Below are 21707 nucleotides of genomic sequence, written 5' to 3'. Positions count from 1 at the left end.
TGCTCTGTGTGTTCAAAATCTTATACATATAGAAACAATTTTCAGCGACACATGAGAATCCACACAGGAGAAAAACCCTTTAGCTGCTCAGTTTGTAAGAAGCCTTTTTCACAGAGAGAACATTTAAAGAACCACATGATAATCCACACAGGAGAGAAACCACACAGCTGCCCAGTCTGTAAGAAAGCTTTTTCACAGAATAGAAATGTAAAGACACACATGAGAGTCCACACAGGAGAGAAACCACACAGCTGCTCAGTCTGTAAGAAAGCTTTTTCACAGAATATAAATTTAAAGAGACACATGAGAATCCACAAAGGAGAGAAACCACACAGCTGCTCAGTCTGTAAGAAGGCTTTTTCACAAAGTGGAGGTTTACGAAAACACATGAGAGTCCACTCAGGAGAGGAAATATACAGCTGCAATGTTTTTGACAAAAGATTTTAATGGCGTAGTGATTTCAAAAGACACAAGTGTGTTGGTCGTCAGTCCTCACAGCTTAATGAAATTCAAACTGAGGATAACGGAGAGGCAGAGCCTCCAATCGGCAGCTCAGCTGAACACATGGAAACAGAAGCTGATGGAGGACAATGAATACGTCTTATGACAGTTCACATATGAGAAAAAATTCTGTCTAACTGGATTAACATTGTTGCACAACATTCATATAAGACTTAAATGAACTCCATCTTTATCAAAATAAGTGGAGAATATGTTTAATTTTTTTGTCATTCTGATTTATACGTTAACCACTGACTGTTGATGAACCATTTTATTTTAGATTAAGGGCTCCAATTTTCCATATAGATGATTTGATGTTTTGTTCTTTATTTCAAAATGTTTTGTATCATTGCTATCCTGTTAATGAGTCCTGTTTTACATAAATGTACCTGTTATCTGATTGTTTTTGCTTCTGTAACTGTAAGGGAATACATTTGCCTATTTTGTATCCTGATGACCTAATGCCGTTACATGTAATACGTTACTCCCTAAGCCTGATTTCACCCACCTGCAACCGATTCACTAATAATCACAAATGTTCATTTCTTTGACCCCTTGACTCGACTATTTCTTGTTTAATAATCGTTTCATCTCCTCAGGAGCAAGTTCCCGTGTCCTGCCTTTCACCTGCTGATCACCCACTGCTCATTTAAGGTGGACTGACCTTTACAATGGACCAGCTAATATTAGTGTCTTAATGCAAACGTTTTGTAAAGTGATGCTCGACCAAGAACGTGCTGTTGGGTCATGTGCTCTCTGCAGGACGGTGTCTGTACTCAAACATTGTTTATTAAATGAGAATTTCACTCTGTTTTTGTTGTCCAAACGACGCCAACAGAGCGATACGTTTTCTTTCCAGCAGATGGCATAAATGTTACATCATCCAGTTCAACTGTCATCCACATATTTATGATTCAAAACAGTAATGTGTAAGATATAATAATAATAATAATAATAATAGATTTAATTTGTTAGCGCTTTTACAGGTGCTCAAAGACGCTTTACAGATAATAGTGAAGAAAAAAGAAAAGAGAAGAAAGGAACAACAAATAAATATATAGTTAAAGTTAAAGTCAAATAATACTAAAACAATCACACATGAAAAGCCAGATTGAAGAGGTGAGTTTTTGTGAGTTTCTTGAAGGTGGTGAGGTCGGTGCAGTCTCTGATGGGTTGGGGGAGTGAGTTCCAGAGGGAGGGGGCAGCGACGGAGAAGGCTCTGTCCCCCCAGGTCCGGTGATTGGTGCGGGTGGGGATGGATAGGAGGTTGGCTTCTGATGAGCGGAGGCAGCGGGAAGGGGTGTGGTGGTGCAGCAGGTCTGTGAGGTAGGGGGGGGGCCTGGTTGTTGAGGGCTTTGTGAGTAATGAGGAGGACTTTGAATCAATCAATCAATCAATCAATGTTTATTTATATAGCCCAATATCACAAATGTTACATTTGTCTCAGTGGACTTCACAGTTTGTACAGAATATCAGTATGACAATACGACACCCTCTGTCCTTAGACCCTCACATCGTACAAGGAAAAACTTCCAGAGAAAACCCCACAGTTTAAAGGGGAACATGGGAGAAACCTCAGGGAGAGCAACAGAGGAGGGATCCCTCTCCCAGGACGGACAGACGTGCAATAGATGCCGTGTGTAAATTGAAAAGATAATACATTTGCAACATAGGTAGTCCAAATGTTTTGAAATGCATGTGTGTATAATAAGAAGATGAATCCACGAGGATATCCATCCAGGACTTATGATCCAGGACCGCAGCCACGACTCAAGATCCAGGACTCGCAATCCATGACACAGGACCGCAGGATCATCCATGACTCCGGATCCCGGCGTATATAGACACCAAAAAGAAAGAAATTTGGGGAAGCTGGGTTAATCGGAACATGAGAGTACACAGGTATAGACAGAGAGAAGGAAGAAGTAAGATGTCCGCCGACAAACTAAGCCTATATCAGCAAAACTAGGGGCTGAATCTAATCAGCCCTAACTATAAGCTTTATCAAAAAGGAAGGTCTTAAGCGCACTCTTAAAAACGGATAGGGTGTCTGCCGTCCGAACACAAACTGGAAGCTGATTCCACAAAAGTGGAGCTTGATAAGAAAAGGCTCTGGCTCCCATTGTACTTTTAGAGACTCTAGGAACAACCAACAACCCTGCATTCTTGGAACGCAATGCCCTAGTAGGACAATAGGGTATAATGAGTTCTTTAAGGTAAGATGGCGCCTGCCCATTAAGGGCTTTGTAGGCAAGAAGAAGAATTTTAAATTCTATCCTGTGTTCTATAGGGAGCCAGTGTAAGGCAGCCAGAACAGGAGTAATGTGGTCCCTTTTCCTAACTCTGGTTAGTACACGAGCTGCAGCATTTTGAATCAGCTGAAGCCACTTGACTGACTTCTTGGTACACCCTGATAATAAGGAGTTACAATAATCCAGCCTTGAAGTAACAAATGCATGGACTAGTTTCTCTGCATCGTTTTGAGGACAGATATGCCTGATTTTTGCAATGTTACGTAGATGGAAGTAGGCGGTCCTTGAAATGGATTTTATGTGGGTGTTAAAGGATAAATCCTGATCAAATATAACACCAAGATTCCTTACAGTCTCACTGGAGGCCAAATTAATGCCATCCATAGTTAATATATCTTTAGATAATTTGTTTCGTAGATTCTTCGGGCCAAGTACAATAACTTCAGTTTTGGTCGTGTTTAACATCAAAAAATTTAAGGTCATCCACGTTTTTAAGTCCTTGAGGCAGTCTTGAATTTTATTTAGATGATTAATTTCATCAGGCTTGATTGATAAATATAGTTGAGTATCATCCGCATAACAATGAAAGTTTACAGAATGATTCCTTATAATATTGCCTAACGGAAGCATATATAGGGTGAACAAAATAGGTCCAAGCACTGAGCCCTGTGGCACTCCATGGCTAACTTTGGTTTGAATGGAAGATTCATCGTTGACACGTACAAACTGAGAGCGTTCAGATAGATAAGACCTAAACCAGCCTAAAGCAGTTCCCTGTATGCCAACTAAGTGCTCTAGTCTTTGCAATAGGATATCATGGTCGATAGTATCAAATGCAGCACTAAGATCGAGCAAGACAAGAATAGAGACAAGTCCCTTGTCAGAGGCTATTAGAATGTCATTTGTGACTTTAACCAGAGCTGTCTCTGTGCTATGTTGTGTTCTAAAGCCAGACTGAAAATCTTCAAATAAATCATAGTTTCTTAAGTAATCACACAGCTGTTTTGCGACTGCTTTCTCAAGAATTTTTGAGAGGAACGGAAGATTAGAAATAGGTCTATAGTTGGCTAAAACATCTGGATCGAGGTTGTGCTTTTTAAGAAGCGGTTTTATCACTGCTACTTTGAATGATTTTGGAACATAGCCTGATAATAAAGACATATTCATAATATTTAATAAAGAAGTGCTAATTAATGGAAAAACTTCTTTTAACAGCTTAGTTGGAATCGGGTCTAAGATACACGTTGATGGTTTAGAAGAGAGAATCATTGAATTTAATTGTTCAAGGTTTATGGCTGAAAAGCATTCTAGTTTACTATCTAGTGTAATATTATTAGAACTTACGTTTCCGGGAGCTGTTGATAACACTATACTGGTCAAAGGCAAGAGGTCATTGATTTTGTTTCTAAGAGTAACAATTTTATCGTTAAAAAAGCACATAAAATCATTACTACTGAGTGCTATGGGAATAGAAGGCTCAGTCGAGCTGTGGCTCTCTGTCAGCCTGGCTACAGTGCTGAAAAGAAATCTTGCATTATTCTTATTCTCATCTATTAATGAAGAGTAGTATGCTGCTCTCGCTTTACGCAGTGCTTTCTTATATTCATTGAGAGTAATATGCCAAATTAAACGAGATTCTTCAAGTTTAGTGGAACGCCATATCCTTTCAAGTTGTCTCGACTTTTGCTTTATTTTGCGGGTTTCGGCATTATGCCATGGAGCTAATCTATGTTGTTTTATTTTCTTCTTTTTCAAAGGAGCAACAGAGTCTAATTTTATTCGCAGCGCATCTGTAGCACTATCAACAACATGATCAATTTGGGGTGGTGTACATTTTGTATAAGTTTCCTCCCCTACATGCAGACATGCTATCGAGTTAAGTATTGGTGGAATCTCTTCCTTAAATTTGGCTATAGCACTAACAGATAGGTTTCTGCTGCAGGAGCTTTTGGCTAATGCTTTGTAGTCTAGTAACAGTACTTCAAAAGTTACTAAGAAATGGTCGGATAAAGCAGGATTATGCGGTTCGACTAATAGTTGCTCAATTTCAATACCATAAGTCAGAACAAGGTCAAGAGTGTGATTATAGCAGTGGGTTGGTTTATTTACACTCTGACAGAAACCAACAGAATCTAATATAGAGTTAAATGCAACAGTAAGGTTATTTTTATCATCGTCAACATGAATATTAAAGTCACCTACGATAATTACTTTATCTGTTTTAAGTACCAAAGCTGATAAAAACTCAGAGAATTCTGATAAGAATTCTGAATAAGGACCTGGTGCACGGTACACTGTAACAAATAAGATTGGCTGCAAAGTTTTCCAGGTCGGATGCGTAAGACTGAAAATGAGGCTTTCAAAGGAGGTATAATTTAATTTTTGTTTAGTATTGATAAGTAAACTTGAGTCAAAGATTGCTGCAACTCCACCTCCTCGGCCCGTGCCTCGGGCAATATGAGTATTGATATGGCTGGGTGGAGTGGCCTCATTTATGCTGACATATTCTTCATGTCTCAACCAAGTTTCAGTGAGACAGCATATATCAATATTATAATCTGATATTAAATCATTTACCAGTATTGCTTTAGATGCTAGAGATCTTATGTTTAAGAGACCACATTTAATCTTCCTGTTTTGTTGCACTGTAGTAGTTGTTACATTTACTTTTATTAGGTTATTATGTATGACACCTCTATTAGGTTTTACCTTAAATTGTCCTTGGGCAGACACACACACCGTTAATATTGGGTATTTTATTGGGGTCGGGATTCCTATGGATGACTGCCTAGGAGAGAGCGCAGAGAAGCGTGTAAGACTGCGACTCTGCCTCCTGGTCTCAACTCCAGTTTGTCATGGATTAAGTCCACAGAGCCCTGAAATGTTTGCCGAAATGAGATTTGCACCTTCCAAAGTAGGATGAATGCCGTCTCTCTTAATCAGACCAGGTTTTCCCCAGAAGGCTGTCCAATTATTCACGAAGCCCACATTGTTTGCTGGGCACCACCAAGACAACCAGCGCTGAAATGATGACATGCGGCTATACATGTCATCATTGATCAGATTGGGGAGGGGACCAGAGAAGATTACGGTGTCCGACATTGTTTTAGCATAACTACACACCGACGCCACATTAAGTTTGGTGCATTCTGATTGGCGTAAACGAACATCATTACCACCGACGTGAATAACAATCCTACTGTATTTACGTTTATTTTTAGCCAGCAGTCTAAGATGCGCCTCAACGTCGCCCGCTCTGGCCCCCGGAATGCATGTGACTGTGGACGCTTCGGTCTCTAAATTCACGTGTCTCATAATAGAGCTACCAATAACCAGAGTTGGCTTCTCAGCGGGTGTCTCGCTGAGTGGGGAATATCTGTTAGATACGTGAACGGGTTGGTGGGGACCTGCGGGTTTCGCGTTATGCCCCTTCTGAACAGTCACCCATTCTCCCTGCTGCTCGGGAGTTGCCGGGGGACGGCTAAGAGGAGCTACCTTTTGCCGGTCCGCACCGGCTAACATGGGCTTTACTGTAGCTGAGTTATTTTCTAAGATGCGGAGCCGGGCTTCTATGGCTATGATTCCCGCCTCCAACCTAACAACTATACTACATTTAACACATGTATCGGTACCAGTAAAGGAGGTAGGGGAGTAACCAAACATGAGACAGTTAGAGCAGGAAATAGCACCCGAGGGTGGGGAAAGAGCCATGGCTAGCTATCAAGCTAAAGTAGCTACCGTTAGCAAACCCGAAAAGAGTGTAGGCAACTGTGGAGTTACAGTCGCTAAGAGAAGGAGAGTTTGTGAGTGCTTAAGCTGTAGTAACGTGTGATTACAACGTCAGGCAGTTGCCGTGATCAAGAGTTTTAAAACGATCGATTAAGTTAAGATAAAAAGCTATCAGCAACAGAACAGGCACACGGGATACCCGGAGATGACAACAACAACCGGAAGTTATAACATGCTTACCGCAATAGTGGTCCGTATAGAAACGAGTGGATTCTTTGACGGATGGGGAGCCAGTGGAGGTTCTGGAGGATGGGAGTGATGTGGTCTCGGGAGCGGGTGTGGGTGAGGAGGCGGGCAGCAGAGTTCTGGATATGTTGGAGTTTATTGAGGAGGTTGGATGGTATGCCATAGAGGATGCTATTGCAGTAGTCGAGTCGTGAAGTGATGAATGCATGAATCAGGGTTTCAGCAGCAGAGGAGGAGAGTGATGGGCGGAGACGGGCAATGTTTTTGAGGTGGAAAAAGGCGGTCCTGGTGATGTGATTTATGTGGTGGTTGAATTTGAGCTGACTGACTCCGAGGTTGCGGATGTGAGGGGGGGGGGAGATAGAGTGTGGCTGTCAATGGCGAAGTTGAAATTCTGGATGTCTTTGATACGGGATGGGGGGCCGATGATGATGATGTCTGATTTGGCACTGTTCAGTTGGAGATAGTTTGTTTGCATCCATGCTTTTATTTCTGAGGGACAGTTGGTGAGAGTGGAGTGTGTTGTGGGGGTGATGGTTTTTGTTGAGATATAAAGTTGGATGTCATCGGCGTAGCAGGGAAATTGAAGGTTGTGGCGACGAATTATTTTGCCAAGGGGGAGCATGTAAATGATGAAGAGGAGGGGGCCAAGCACCAAACCCTGGGGGACGCCTTGGGACAGAGGAGCAGTGAAGGAGGTGCAGTTGTTGATGTTGATAAACTGATGTCTGTCGGTGAGGTAGGATTTCAGCCAGGAGAGTGCAGTGTTGGTGATGTTGAGTGATGATTCAAGGAGGGAAAGCAGGATGGTGTGGTTGATGGTGTCGAATGCTGCGGTGAGGTCGAGGAGGATGAGGATGTTCAGGTTGCCGGAGTCAGAGGAGAGGAGGAGGTCGTTTGTGATTTTCAGAAGAGCTGTTTCTGTGCTGTGTTTTGATCGGAAACCGGATTGAAATGGCTCAAAGAGGTCATTGGAGCTGAGGTGGGATTTTAGTTGTGAGGCAATGACACGTTTTTTTACATTACATTGCATTTAGCTGACGCTTTTATCCAAAGCGACTTACAATAAGTGCATTCGACCAGGAAGATACAACCTTTAAGAAAACAGAATCATATAAGTACATCAGGTTTCATAGAGCCAAACATTTCAAGTGCTACTCAACTGGCATTTAGAAAGCCAGCCCTTTATTAGTATATAAGTGCTTTGTTAGTAATTCTATCGCTCGAAGTGGAGTCTAAAGAGATGAGTTTTCAGTTTGCGTCGGAAGATGTGTAAGCTATCTGCTGTCCTGATTACAATGGGGAGCTCATTCCACCATTTTGGAGCCAGGATAGCAAACCCACGTGTTTTTGCTGACGGGAACTTGGGTCCCACTCGCAGTGCGGGTGCAGCGAGCTGTTTGGCTGATGCAGAGCGGAGTGCACGTGCTGGGGTGTACGGTTTAACCATGTCCTGGATGTAGGAAGGGCCAGATCCATTCGCAGCATGGTACGCAAGTACCAGTGTCTTGAAGTGGATTCTAGCAGTTACTGGAAGCCAGTGAAGGGAGCGGAGGAGCGGTGTGGTGTGGGAGAATTTGGGAAGGTTGAAGACCAGACGAGCCGCTGCATTCTGGATGAGCTGCAGAGGTCGGATGGCACATGCAGGTAGACCAGCCAGGAGGGAGTTGCAGTAGTCTAGGCGTGAGATGACGAGAGCCTGGACCAGAATCTGCGCTGATGTCTGGGTCAGCTGGGGACGTATCCTCCTGATGTTGTAAAGTGTGTATCTGCAGCAGCGGGTTGTAGCAGCGATGTTTGCAGTGAAGGACAGTTTGTTATCTAGGACCACACCCAGATTCCTTGCAGTCTGAGTCGGGGAAACAACAGAGGTGCCGATGTTGATTGTTAGGTCAAGAGTGGGACAATCTTTTCCCGGAAGGAAGAGCAGTTCAGTCTTGTCAAGGTTGAGCTTGAGGTGATGAGCAGACATCCACCGAGAGATGTCTGCTAGGCAAGCAGAGATGCGTGCGACGACCTGGGTCTCTGAGCGGGGAAAGGACAGAATTAGTTGGGTGTCGTCAGCGTAGCAGTGGTATGAAAAACCATGCGGGCTAATGACAGACCTGAGCGAGTTTGTGTACAGGGAAAAGAGGAGGGGACCAAGAACCGAGCCCTGAGGGACCCCTGTAGTTAATTGACAAGGGTCGGACTCGGACCCTCTCCAAGTAACCCTGTAGGTGCGGTCGTTGAGGTATGAGGTGAGGAGGGAAAGTGCAGTGCCTGAAACTCCAAGTTCTTGGAGAGTGCGAAGGAGGATCCGATGGTTCACCGTGTCGAATGCAGCAGACAGGTCCAGAAGGATGATGACAGAGGAGAGGGAGGCTGCTTTAGCAGTGTGCAGTTCGTCAGAGACAGCAAGGAGAGCAGTTTCTGTTGAGTGACCTGCCTTGAAACCAGACTGGTGCGGATCCAGAAGGTTGTTCTGATGGAGATAACAGGAGAGTTGTTTAAAGACAGCGCGTTCAAGTGTTTTAGACAGGAACGGGAGGAGAGAGACGGGCCTGTAGTTAATAACATCAGACGGATTGAGAGTGGGTTTCTTAAGGAGAGGGTTTACTCTTGCCTCCTTGAGACTGTTTGGAAAGTGACCAGAAGTTAGAGAAGTGTTGATGAAATGGGTGAGAAATGGTAGAATATCAGGAGCGATAGTCTGAAGGAGGTTTGAGGGTCTGGTGACCCAGCGGTGAGTAAAGGTGAGTCAGAAAAAGAAGAGCGAATATCATCAACCTTTTTTTCAAAGTGGTTAACAAAGTCGCTTGACAGAAGGGAGGAGGGGGGAGGTGCTTTGGGGGGGTCCAAGAGGGTGGAGAAGATAGAAAATAGTTTTTTGGGATTGGAATAGGAAGATTGGATCTTATCTTGAAAGAAAGTGCTTTTTGCCTGAGAGATGGAAGCAGAGAAAGAGGAGAGGAGAGCCTGATAGGTTAGGAGGTCGTCATGGTGTTTGGATTTCCACCATTTCCGCTCTGCTGCCCGAAGGATGGTTCTATTAGCACGCAGTGCGTCATTTAGCCAGGGAGCAGGAGGGGACTGACGAGCCGGCCGCGATGTGAGAGGACAGAGAAAGTCCAGAGAGGATGAGAGAGTCGAGAGGAGAGTTTTTGCAGCAGTGTTTGGAGGCAGGAGTTGGAACGAGTCAGAGGAAGGGAGGGCTGAGAGCACCGATGAGGCAAAGGTAGAGGGGGAGAGGGAACGGAGGTTACGGCGGACAGGAGCAGAGTTAGAAGAGATTAGGTTGTTATGTTTGGAAAGGGGTAGAGAGAATGAAATGAAGAAGTGATCGGATATGTGGAGCGGGTTTACAGAGAGGTTAGAAGTAGAGCAGTTCCTTGAGAATATGAGATCAAGGACATTGCCAGCTTTATGAGTTGGTGGGGATGGAGACAGTGAGAAAGCAAAGGTGGTTAACAGAGATGTTAGTTCAGATATCTTCCCTGTCTGGAGGTTGAAATCTCCGAGAAGTACAGCGGGAGGGCCAGTTTCAGGGATGTGTGAGAGGAGATTATCTAACTCCTCCAAGAAGTCCCCCAAGGCGCCTGGTGGACGGTAGAGAACAACAATGGTTAATTGTATAGGATGGGTTACTGTGACGGCATGGAATTCAAAGGTGGAAGGAGTGAAATTAGGTAGCTTGAAGAGGGAAAAGCTCCATTTGGGAGAGAGCAGGAGACCAGTGCCACCTCCTCTGCCAGAGGGTCTGGGTGTATGGGAGAAGGAATATGCTGTGGAGAGAGCTGCTGGGGTGGATGTGTTGGATGGAGTGATCCAGGTCTCCGTGAGAGCAAGGAAATCCAGAGACTGCAGGGAAGCGTAGCCAGAGATGAAGTCAGCCTTAGGGACAGCTGACTGGCAGTTCCACAGGCCCCCTGAAACGAGATGTTGGATCTCAGTGGAGCATGTGGGATAGACGAGAGCAGGCCGGTGAAATCGACGTTCAAGTATTTTTGACAGAAAAGGGAGATTTGAGATGGGCCGGAAGTTGGACATGATGTCAGGTGTGAGTCCAGGTCTTTTGAGAATGGGTGTGACAGCAGCCAGTTTGAGAGAGGGGGGAACTGATCCAGATCTGAGGGAGGAGTTAATGATGGTGGCGATGAGCTGGGAGATGGCAGGGAGGCTCTCTTTAGAAAATTTGGAGGGCATTGGGTCAAGTGTGCAGGTAGAGTTAATTCCAGTCATGAAGTGGGACAGTTGCATGGGGGTCACATGGGAGAAGTGGGACAGGGGCTGTGAGGTGAAGGGGGGGGAGCCAGGAGAGGAGGTGGGGGGTGCTGATGAGGGTGTCAGATTGCTGTAAATGTTGCTGATTTTGGTTTGGAAAAACGAGAGGAAGGAGTTGCACTGTTCGGTGGTGAAGGACGAGGTGGCGTTGTCACAGGGTTTGAGAAGTTTGCTGATGGTGGAGAACAGACGCTTGGGGTTGCTGGAGCCAGACTGAATGAGTTGTGAGTAGTAATTAGACCGGGCTGCTTTGAGTGCATTACTGTACTGCTGGAGATAGTCTTTGTAGATTTGAAGATGGACTGTTAGTGTGGTTTTCTTGTGTTGGCGTTCAAGTTGACGTTTCCTTGATTTCATTTGGCGGAGTTCGGGGGTATACCAGGGGGCGGAGTGTATGAAAGAGACATTTTTAGTTTTTGTGGGGGCCAGTTCATTAAGACAGAAGGAGAGGGTGCTGTTATAATAGTCCACAAGTTCAGATGGGTTTTCAGAAAGTGGGGGGGGGGGAGACAGACATCTTGCAGGTAATGGAGGCACTGATTGCTGAAGGTGAGATGGATTTGAGGTTTCTGTAGGTTATTGTGCGTTTTTGCTTTTGGGCGGGGATGGGGATGTTGATGTCCATGATGATGGCCAGGTGATCAGAGATGTGGAGATTGAGGCTGGACAGATGATGGATGGTTTGACCAGTGGAGCAGACCAAGTCTAGGATGTGACCACGGCTGTGTGTTGGGAAGTTGATGTGGCTAGTAATTGACTTTATTTCTTTTAAAGGGGACCTATCATGCAAAATGCACTTGTGTACATCTTTTATACATGAATATGTGTCCCCGGTGTGTCAGGAAACTCACCAAGTGTCAGAAAACAAAACCCTCTCTCTATTCCTCCATACCCAAATCTGTAAAAACGGGGCTGCAACTGAGCTGATTATTATTTGAATTTTTCTGACGTCAGAAAAGGGGTGCTTCGCCTATATGGGCAACTCTCCACCTATCAGGGGAATGAGAGACCGCTCGAAAGCGCTGGAGACGCTGTAGTACATATGCCAGGCCTGTAGGTGGCGCTGTAGTCTGCCACAAAAGCAGAATCAGCCCTTGCAAAAACAGGGCTGGAAAAGAGCAAATAGAGCAAAATGAGGCATGGCTAAAATGCAAGATCTGTTTGGTATTTTGAAAAAAAACCTTCACAGACATGTCTTATATATAGGTATGGCCCTACAATATATGTTCCAAATATAGCATGATAGGTCCACTTTAAGTTGCGGGTTGTTCATTGTTTAGAAGTCTACTGTGTTTCATCCAGGCTTCCACTTCGTGCACCGATAATGTTGAAAGTATCTGTTGTATGTTTTACCTGCTCCAGTAACAAAAGTGTAATTCACTGGACAGAGACAAGAGATCGTGGATGGATCCAGAAAAGAACCAGAAGATAATCCGTATAGAGCCTTCAGGTTCTGAAAATTATCAGGGATAGAGCAAGAACCCCCCCCCCCAAAAAAAAACCTGAATAGAGCTAGAAGATAGCCAGTATAAAGCCAAGAAAGAACCAGTAGAAAGACAGGAAGGAGCCAAAATATATCCTTTTATTCCAATTTAAAAAACCTTACATTTTACGCTGCCAATTATTGAGATTGTTTCACAACTTTTTATCTTAAAATACTTAGTCTTTTTTTCTTTACATATACATTACATAGGATGAACAGCACGATCCACTCTGCTTGATTCTGCCCAAATCTGCTCAAAATGCGTCCGAACATATCGCTGTATCCATACTCCTGCAGTTGTATTGTTCTGGATTCATAGTGAAGTGTATTAGATGTTCTGCACTGTTATTGTTATGTATTTAATATAAAGTGAAATACCCTTAAAAAAAAGTCAGAAAAGAAAAGGGACTCACTTAAGGAAAAGGGTTCTGAACCAGTGAGAGTTCTTCATTTGCACATAAACATGGTAAAATATTTAAAGTTGTGACCAGATGGTGTCGCCCTCTGCACACATTTAACGCTTTGCATTTTATTGATTTAGTTCGCCTTTTATACCACACTGCAAGTCTGACATTTATTAATGAGATGACTGGAAGTTACACTGCAGATGTAAACGTTTATAAACACAGCTCAAGTCTTTCACAGTCATAAATGTTTCTCTGTGTCACCTTGTTTATTATCTTTAGTGGCAGTAATCCCTATGGGTGTTGTACCACCATCAAATCTATCAATACATATTTGGAACAAGGACCCTTAGTCATGAATATAATGGGTTGATTGCCAGACAAATGATTGTATACATATTTTCCTAATGATGTTTTGTCTCCACAGTTTGGTTGGACTTATGTGACTCTGCTGATCGTGGTGACTCAGTCTCACCTCATCATTCACAACCTGTTTGAGGGGATGATCTGCTAAATAAACAGTCCTTTATCATCTTCACATAGATAAAGCTTCACCTTAATAATTTCTTAAGTTTCTGTCTTTAAAAATAAAATATTCCACTGTGTTTTACCATTTCAATAAGCTTGAACATTTTTCACATTTTCACATTATACTCACACTGGGCCTCATTGAATTTAAAGCTCTCATGTCATGCTTTTCCGGTTATTACCCGTCCCCTTGTGTGTTATGAAGGTTTTTCTGCATGTAAACGGTCTGCAGAGTCAAAAAACCTCAAAGTACACCCTGTAGTGAGTAAAACTCTAACACAGAAAAGACCTGTCTATTCTGCCCCTGAACGCCTCGTTCGAGATTTCTCATTTTCCAATTTTTTCTTCCTGGGTATCGTGACGTAGGGATACCCAGTAGCCACGCCCAGAGCTATGGCCGCAGCCTCTGCCAGCCGAACATATATACTATTGGAAGCTCAGGTTCAGTTCAAAACTGTATCCAGTCATGCCAACGAGGGTCTGTTTCCTGTCTTGTGAGGGGAAATCTTCAATGTATGCATTACCGAGGGCAGAACCACGACGAAGTCAGTGCTTGACATTTCTTGTTAACACTGTTCCTTCTGATGTTCGAGCCGGTATTATAATGTGTGCACGGCATTTCACGGACCAAAGCTTCGCAAACATTGCAGCGATTCATGCCGGATATGCACAGCGTAGGACACTGAAGGACGATGCTGTTCCTACTTTGTTTGGACCAGCGGGAGATTCGGGTACACAACCTGTAAGTACGCATTGTTGTTTGTGTATTTATGATGTTTAAAACAAACAAGGTATCGACCACAACTGTTTAAATGGGTAAACGTTTTTGGGGCTGCTAAGCCATTGACACAGTGCTAACTGGGCTAACTAAGTTGCTAGCGTTTCCATATATCAACTCCAATGTCAGCAGATGGCCCAACCCACTCTCACGGCATTTCGTGTTATAGTCACAACATTTAATCTATTGATTCGTGTTCACCAACACGATTATCCCCCTTTTTTTGTGTCACAGAGAACGATTTTAAAAGCAATGTATTTCTACTGGTAATGTGTTTCGTGCCTGTGTCAGTATCATATGTGTTCGCCCTACCATATGTGTTTGGGGTCCGTCGCTTACCAATGATGTCACGCATTGTGATTGGCTGTACGGTAATCGCACGCTGATTGGTGTAACTAGGGGCGCTGACTAGGCTATACCGGTATAGAGAGGCGAAGTCCCGCCCATCTACTTCCGACACATGGGACCCGGAAGCGGAAAATTATACATTGAAGTCAATGGAGAGAGAAAAGTCATCTTTCGATCCCGTTTGAATTGTGTCACGAATGACACATATGATGTTTGTCAAATTAAAAGAACATTTTGCAAGTCAAAAAAATAAAAATGTGTCGTAAAACTGTGAAGTTACACATTTTTTTGTTTGAAACCGCTCATTTAACTACAGGTCTCTGGTCTCGCACAATACGCGTCACCATCACAAAGATGGCCGTCACGTTAGCAAATTTCACCTGTTTCTTTCAGAATGAGGCGAAAAAGTATAAAACGAGGTGAAAATCACTACAAGTCTTGGCATGTTGAGAGCTGTACATACACACAAGGGGAGCTAGTCGGTTCTGTAAGAGCCAGCATGCGGGACCGGCTTTACAAGGTTTCATTGAGTAATATGAGTGCAATGTTTAACGTTAATATCAGCTAGCTAACATTAGCTAACAAGGTACACTAACGTGTTTTGTTTTAGCAACAAGTTTTCTCCTTAAGAACTTTGTGGTCTCTGTGTATGCTGTGGATAACATTAGTGTTCACAAGAACAAGATACACTCCCGTGTTTTGGTTTAGTTGCTCTTCAGATTGAAGCGGACAGTTTTATATCGACTATATGTGTGATCTCCTTTTTACATCTCGTGTCATTTGAGTTTATTTGCTGTGTGTAGATTCAAGGATTTTGGTTATCTTGTAAATTTGTTTGGTTATCTAGGCACAGCTGTGTGTGACTCCCTCTGGTACACTGGTATGTGTTTTCCTAATGTGGAGAGCATTGATTAATTAATAAACTACACACTGACTCTAGATCCTGACCAAATCCTTATTTTTTGATCAAATGTTTTTCAAATTTTTTTATTGTATATTATATAACAGCTGCAAATCACAGACCGGAGTCTCTGCTACTGTGGACCACGAAGGAGGGGATTATCATCCCCATCCCCAAAGACCCTGCATGGCATGGAAATCTCCTCCTCCTGGAACAATTCTACACCCAGCATATGCTCCCTGTGTTGGCCAGTAGAGAGGAGGACATTTAAATAAACATACTCTTAACACCCTCGGACCCGGCGTTGTGTTTCGTATGTGTGATGGGGTGTTATGCAGAGCGGAGGAAAACAGGACACAGCAGATTGGGATTGCGGTGGAGATGCTGAGCAGTTATTTAATTGTTGCATGTAATTATTATTATACTGCGTGCTTCTTAGTTATTCCATCTTTTGCTGTAACATGGATCTGTATGTAACTCTATATTTACTTGTTATCTACCACACTTCCTTCTATATCATACACCATCATTATACATGGTGTATATAGGATATATATATTTGTATACATATCTGTAAATTGTATAATTTTATTTTTCGTATTTGGGATTTCTCTTTTGTCCACTCAAATACACTTGGCCCTTTCTCTTTTCCATGTGGAAAATGGCAGCTGCATATTCTGCTTTTCTCATCTGGCTCCCCGTCTGCTCGTCTACAATGAGAAAATTATATAATTAATTACTAATAAAAATGTAAACCTGTTATTACCAATAGTTCACAAATTCTTCATGTAAACTTAAGAGCACAGCTGTATGTTGAGTGTCAGCTTTGCTTGGTTCATCTTACGGGGGGGGGGGGGGGCAGCTACATGGATGTCGGTGCAGTCCACAATAATTTTGCAGTTGAAGGCAGAATGAATTTATTATTGACTCAGAATGAAGCACACCTTCATGTCATACAATACATTGACTTTATTTGTAATTGTGTAAAAAAAATATGAGCATTGATTAGCAAGCAGGACCTGCAGGAACAGAGAACGGTGATGGATGGAGCTGGGAAGAGAGAAGAATAAAGAAAACAGATCAACTTTATTATCGGATATTAAAAATTCAATTTCAAAACAAGTTGCCGCTCCTACAGTTTTCTAGTATGTAAAGATGATTTCACATGACCTATGCAAAATATCACACTCAATACATGTGTGTCTCTGGGGGGTGCATTGTGCCTTTGATGTATATAAATAATATACCATAACCAAATACTATTACGTACAGTGGAAATTTGGTTGCCAGAGCAGGTCAGTCCAGTGTGCATGTTCCTCAGGGTCTCAGCAGTTACAGGTGAGGTAAAGAAAATAAAAGAGAAAAAGGTCAGTAACAACACTTTAAAGTAACAACACTGAATAATTATCTCTTTGAATAATTTTCTCTCAGTAATCACTCAACTACTGTCTTTCCATCAAACAGATTGACTCACTCTCACTATCATCACAATGAAACACGTCCAGAAGAATGTCATGCAAAGCTGCCTGCCTGCCTGCCTTCCTTCGACTCTCCCTGAACTGCCTGATCTTTTAATGTTCAATGTTAACCATTTGTGCAGATAGCATGAAGTAGAAAAGATCCCCGATGCTAATGTGGCGTTAGCCTACCTCCCGCCCCCTTGGCCCCTGGTGGAGGGGGCGATAGGCTACTCTTCAAATGTTTCACAAAATACTTACCATCATGACTACTCTTACTGTTTAACATTTTGGTTTACTTCATGTTAAGGATAATACAAATGACAAGGCTAAGTAATGTAATGTAATGCTAACTAAAGTGCTCGCTACTTGCTATGTAGCTAACTTGACTATGTTCCATGCAAAACATGTATATTACCTGATATGTTTGGTCCAACGACTCCTGGTCCTTTCATCAGACGGGAAGCGATAGAACGAGCAAAGTGGTATGATCACTTTTGTGATTACAACCTGGTACAAAGCACACAGGCATCTTGTAAAAGTGAATTTATTGGAGCAATCTCTTATATTTATTGTAGGGAATAAATCAGTTATGAGATCTTCTTCTTCTTCTTTGCTTTAATTGCGAGTCGCAACCACCAGTCTTGGAGCATTATCACCTATGACGACATCACTTACGCGACCCAGAATACGATTTGGGATTTGTAGTCTTTCTAGTTGCGTATGTTTCATAGTCTTATATTTCAACAGTTTTACGACAAACTGTGACTTTTTTTTACATGGAAATGATTGTTTAAGATTGACAAACATCATATGTGTCATTCGTGGCACAATTCAAACGGGATCAAAAGATAACTTTTCTCTCTCCATTGACTTCAATGTATAATGTTCCGCTTCCGGGGCCCATGGAGGCTCCCGGAAGGGGAGGGACTTCGCCTCGCTATAGCACTACACCCCAGCAATGTGTGTGAAAGACAATAGACTTTACAGCATGTTTGTTTTTTTGAAATTGAAGTTGCGTTGGTGTTTGTGTGTTGGTTGTTGACGGCAGTGTGTGCCAACCCTTGGTAAATGATTGCCCCCCCATTCGATTTGTTCTAGAGCCGACCCTGCTTCAGTCTGCGTACAAATGACACGACTTTGCAAAGGTGTGCAATAGATACGCAAACGTCCGTTTTTGCGTGCATATGATACTCCCACGTTACGTTTGTTATGAACGTATCTTAAATGAGTTTTTTTTCTACATATCTTTGCCATTTATTTAACCCTAACCCGAACCATAACCCAATAACATGCTGTGTCGTTTATTGCACCGCAAACAATAAAACTGTCATTGGAACGGCGATCAAGCCTGAAGCCACAGAGCTCTTTGTTTTAATGTTTGAGGTGCAATAAACGACACAGCAGCTTATATCCAGTCTCTGATTGTGTTGTCGTTATTATGAGAGTGCTCTCGTACTTGTTTGATTCTGAAATTGTATATTTATATAAATATATGTGTGTGTATATGTCCGCATATGTAGCCTGTTATTGTCTCATTATACCGCACTGTGAATGAATTAAAAGTAAATATATAAGTCGTCATGAACACATCTGTCCATCAGACAGAGTGCTGCTGTGCCTCCTGTCATCATTAATGGACGTCTCTTTAAAGTGACCGCTCAGAGGAGAGGACTTCTCATTTCTCTAACCGCCTGCTGCTTCCCCTCCTCTCTCCTCGGTTCCCCTCCTCGACTCCTCCGCTCGCATCTCCTGTGGGCGGGACTAAGTCACGAGGATAGGAGTCGAGTAGGGGAAATTAGAGAATTGAGAGGCCTTTCCTCTCATAGAACTTAATCATAGCCTCTTAAGACTTCACATAGGCGGTATAGATCTTCAGTTCTGCTGGACGCCTGCACATGAGGGGGTAAAAGGGAACGAGAGTGCTGATAAATTAGCAAAAAGTGCAATACAAAAGGAAATAACATTACCAGTTCAACTTGGAAAAGGAGAAGGAAAAGCAGTAATTAAGAAAAAAGGGATGGAGATCTGGCAGAAAAGGTGGGAGAAAGACCAGAAAGGCAAAGACTATCACAAAGTTCAAAAGACAATTACAATGAATATTTATAAAGAAAGAAACAGAAGGGAGGAAATCATGATAGCTAGACTCAGAATAAATCACATTGAATGGTACGCCAGTGACAAGTGTGGGAACTGTGGAGTTAAAGACAATGTAGAACATATCTTGTTACATTGTGACATCTATAAAGCTGAAAGAGAAAAACTAAAGGCTAAAGTGATAGAGGCAGAGAGGGAATGGAGTGTGGTTGGTATTTTGGGAACAAAAGGAAAGGAGTAAGCGCTACCAGAAAGGCAGTGTTTACCTTTCTGAGTGAAATGGAGTAGGACAAATAATTTAACATTAGGTCAGGAAAGATCATAGATTTTTATTTTGTTTTGTTTTATTTATTTTATGTTTTGTTGTTGATTTATTTATGTTTTGATTAAATCATAGATATATACGTCCATGAGTTAAGAGATGGAATGATATGATGATTCACACTCATGTACAGTAGGTGGCGGTATGCACCTTTAAAGTTGTTTGCAATCCGCCAAAAACCGAGAGAAGAAAAAGAAGAAGTTCTTCTAATGACTCCTTATCAGAGTGGGTTTAGAAGAGGGCGGAGTACTTTAGATCCACTGCTGTGCCTGGAGTCTGAAGTCAGGAAAGCCCAAGCGAACAAGGAGTGTGTTGTAGCTGTATTCTTTGATGTGGAAAAAGCTTACGATATGATGTGGAAGGAAGGATTATTAATAAAACTGGACATTATGGGTCTGGGAGGTAATGTATACAATTGGATTATGGATTTTTTGTTTGGCCGTGCCATCAGAGTCCGAGTTGGCAAGTCATATTCTCGAAGGCATGAAGTTGAAAATGGAACCCCGCAGGGGAGTGTCATCAGTCCTCTTTTATTTTCTATCATGATCAATGATATATATACACAAGTAGGATCTGATATTGGTAAGTCACTTTTTGCAGATGATGGAGCTATTTGGAAAAGGGGCAGAAATGTAAAATATATTGTAGCTAAGATTCAGGAAGCCATTAGGGAAATTGAAAGCTGGTCTCTGACATGGGGGTTTAGATTGTCGGTGGAAAAAACTGAAACTTTATTTTTTACGAGGAAAAGGATAGGTGAGGAGGTTAGGTTAAAACTTTATGGACAAGATCTAAAGAAAGTGAAGACATTTAAATTTCTGGGAATATGGTTGGACGAGAGAGTCACATGGAGTACTCACATTGATAAAGTCGTAGATAAATGTAAAAGGGTTTTAAATGTTATGAGGTGCTTGGCAGGCACTAAGGGGGGGGCTGATAAAGCTGCTTTGAGGAACGAATACACGGCCTTAATTAGATCAGCCATAGAATACGGACTAATAGTGTATGGGTCAGCTGCATACTCTTCTCTTCAAAAATTAGATAGAGTCCAGGCACAAGCACTAAGGATATGCTGTGGGGCAGTAAGATCTACACCAGTGTCGGCACTTCAGGTAGAGGTCGGAGAAGTACCTATTTCTTTGAGGAGAAAGCAGTTAATTGTTAATTACTGGGCAAATCTACAGGGTCATAAAGATACTCACCCTACTAAACAAACTCTACAAACAAGTTGCGAAAGTAACAAAATAAAAAAAGAAAGTTTTTGTTTTTGTGTTTCGGAAATATGTAAGGAATTCAAAGTTAAAGAATGGAATATTAGTCCGACGGTGTTGTTATCAGCTGTTCCACCTTGGTTGCTACCTCAACCTATAGTAGATTTATCACTATTGAAACGGGTACATTCAATGAAAAACAAATTCAATGTACAGGCTTATGTGAACACTGTGCTACATGAACAATATGGGCACTTTATAAAAATATTTACTGATGGATCCAAAAATCCAGAAAATGGTCTAACGAGTTGTGCATTTTATGTTCCTGAGTTAAAAGTCAAAGTGGGAAAGCGTACAAGTGATCACATTGCAGTATATACAGTAGAGATGATGGCTATCTCTCTAGCACTTCAGTGGGTAGAGGAAATACAGCCAATGCGAGTGGTCATTTGCTCTGACTCCAGTGCAGCTCTGGAGAGTATAAACAACTTCTCTTCAGAATGTCGTCAGGATATTTTACATGAAATTTTACAAAGCATGTTTAGGTTAGTTCATCTGGGAATTGTTGTTCAATTTGTGTGGGTTCCAGCGCATGTGGGCATTAGAGGGAATGAAGTAGTGGATCAACTGGCAAAATGTGGTTTGAAAGCAAACCAGATTGATATTATGGTACCCATCAGTAGAGCAGAAGTCAAATCTTTTACTAAAGTGGTTATCAAGCAACAATGGCAAAAACTATGGGACAGTAACACCAAAGGAAGACATTTATATCAGATACAAAGGGAAGTAGGAACAGGAAGCACTTGGGGGAGTAGTAGAAGAGAGCAGAGCATCAACAGCAGGATAAAATTGGGACACTCTGGACTAAACTCATCACTGCATCTGATTGGAAAACATCCAAATGGCAATTGTGATGGTTGCCAACAACCAGAGACAATACATCATGTATTTTTTAGCTGCCCGGACTATAACAGACAAAGATTCATTCTGAAAACTGCACTGGAACAACTCAACATCAAGGACATGGATTTCAAGGCAATATTTGAAAGTAAATCAAGAAATGAAGCAAACAAGCTGATCTTCAAATTCCTCAAAAGCACTGGTCTGAGGACAAGGATTTAGTATGAACATTTAATAACTAAACAGTAGGTGGCGATATATGCTCCAAGTGGAAGCGATTCGCCATT

The sequence above is a fragment of the Notothenia rossii genome, assembly GCF_949606895.1.
Source record: "Notothenia rossii genome assembly, chromosome: 6".
Taxonomy (NCBI): Eukaryota; Metazoa; Chordata; class Actinopteri; order Perciformes; family Nototheniidae; genus Notothenia; species Notothenia rossii.
This window is presented reverse-complemented; position numbering follows the sequence as displayed.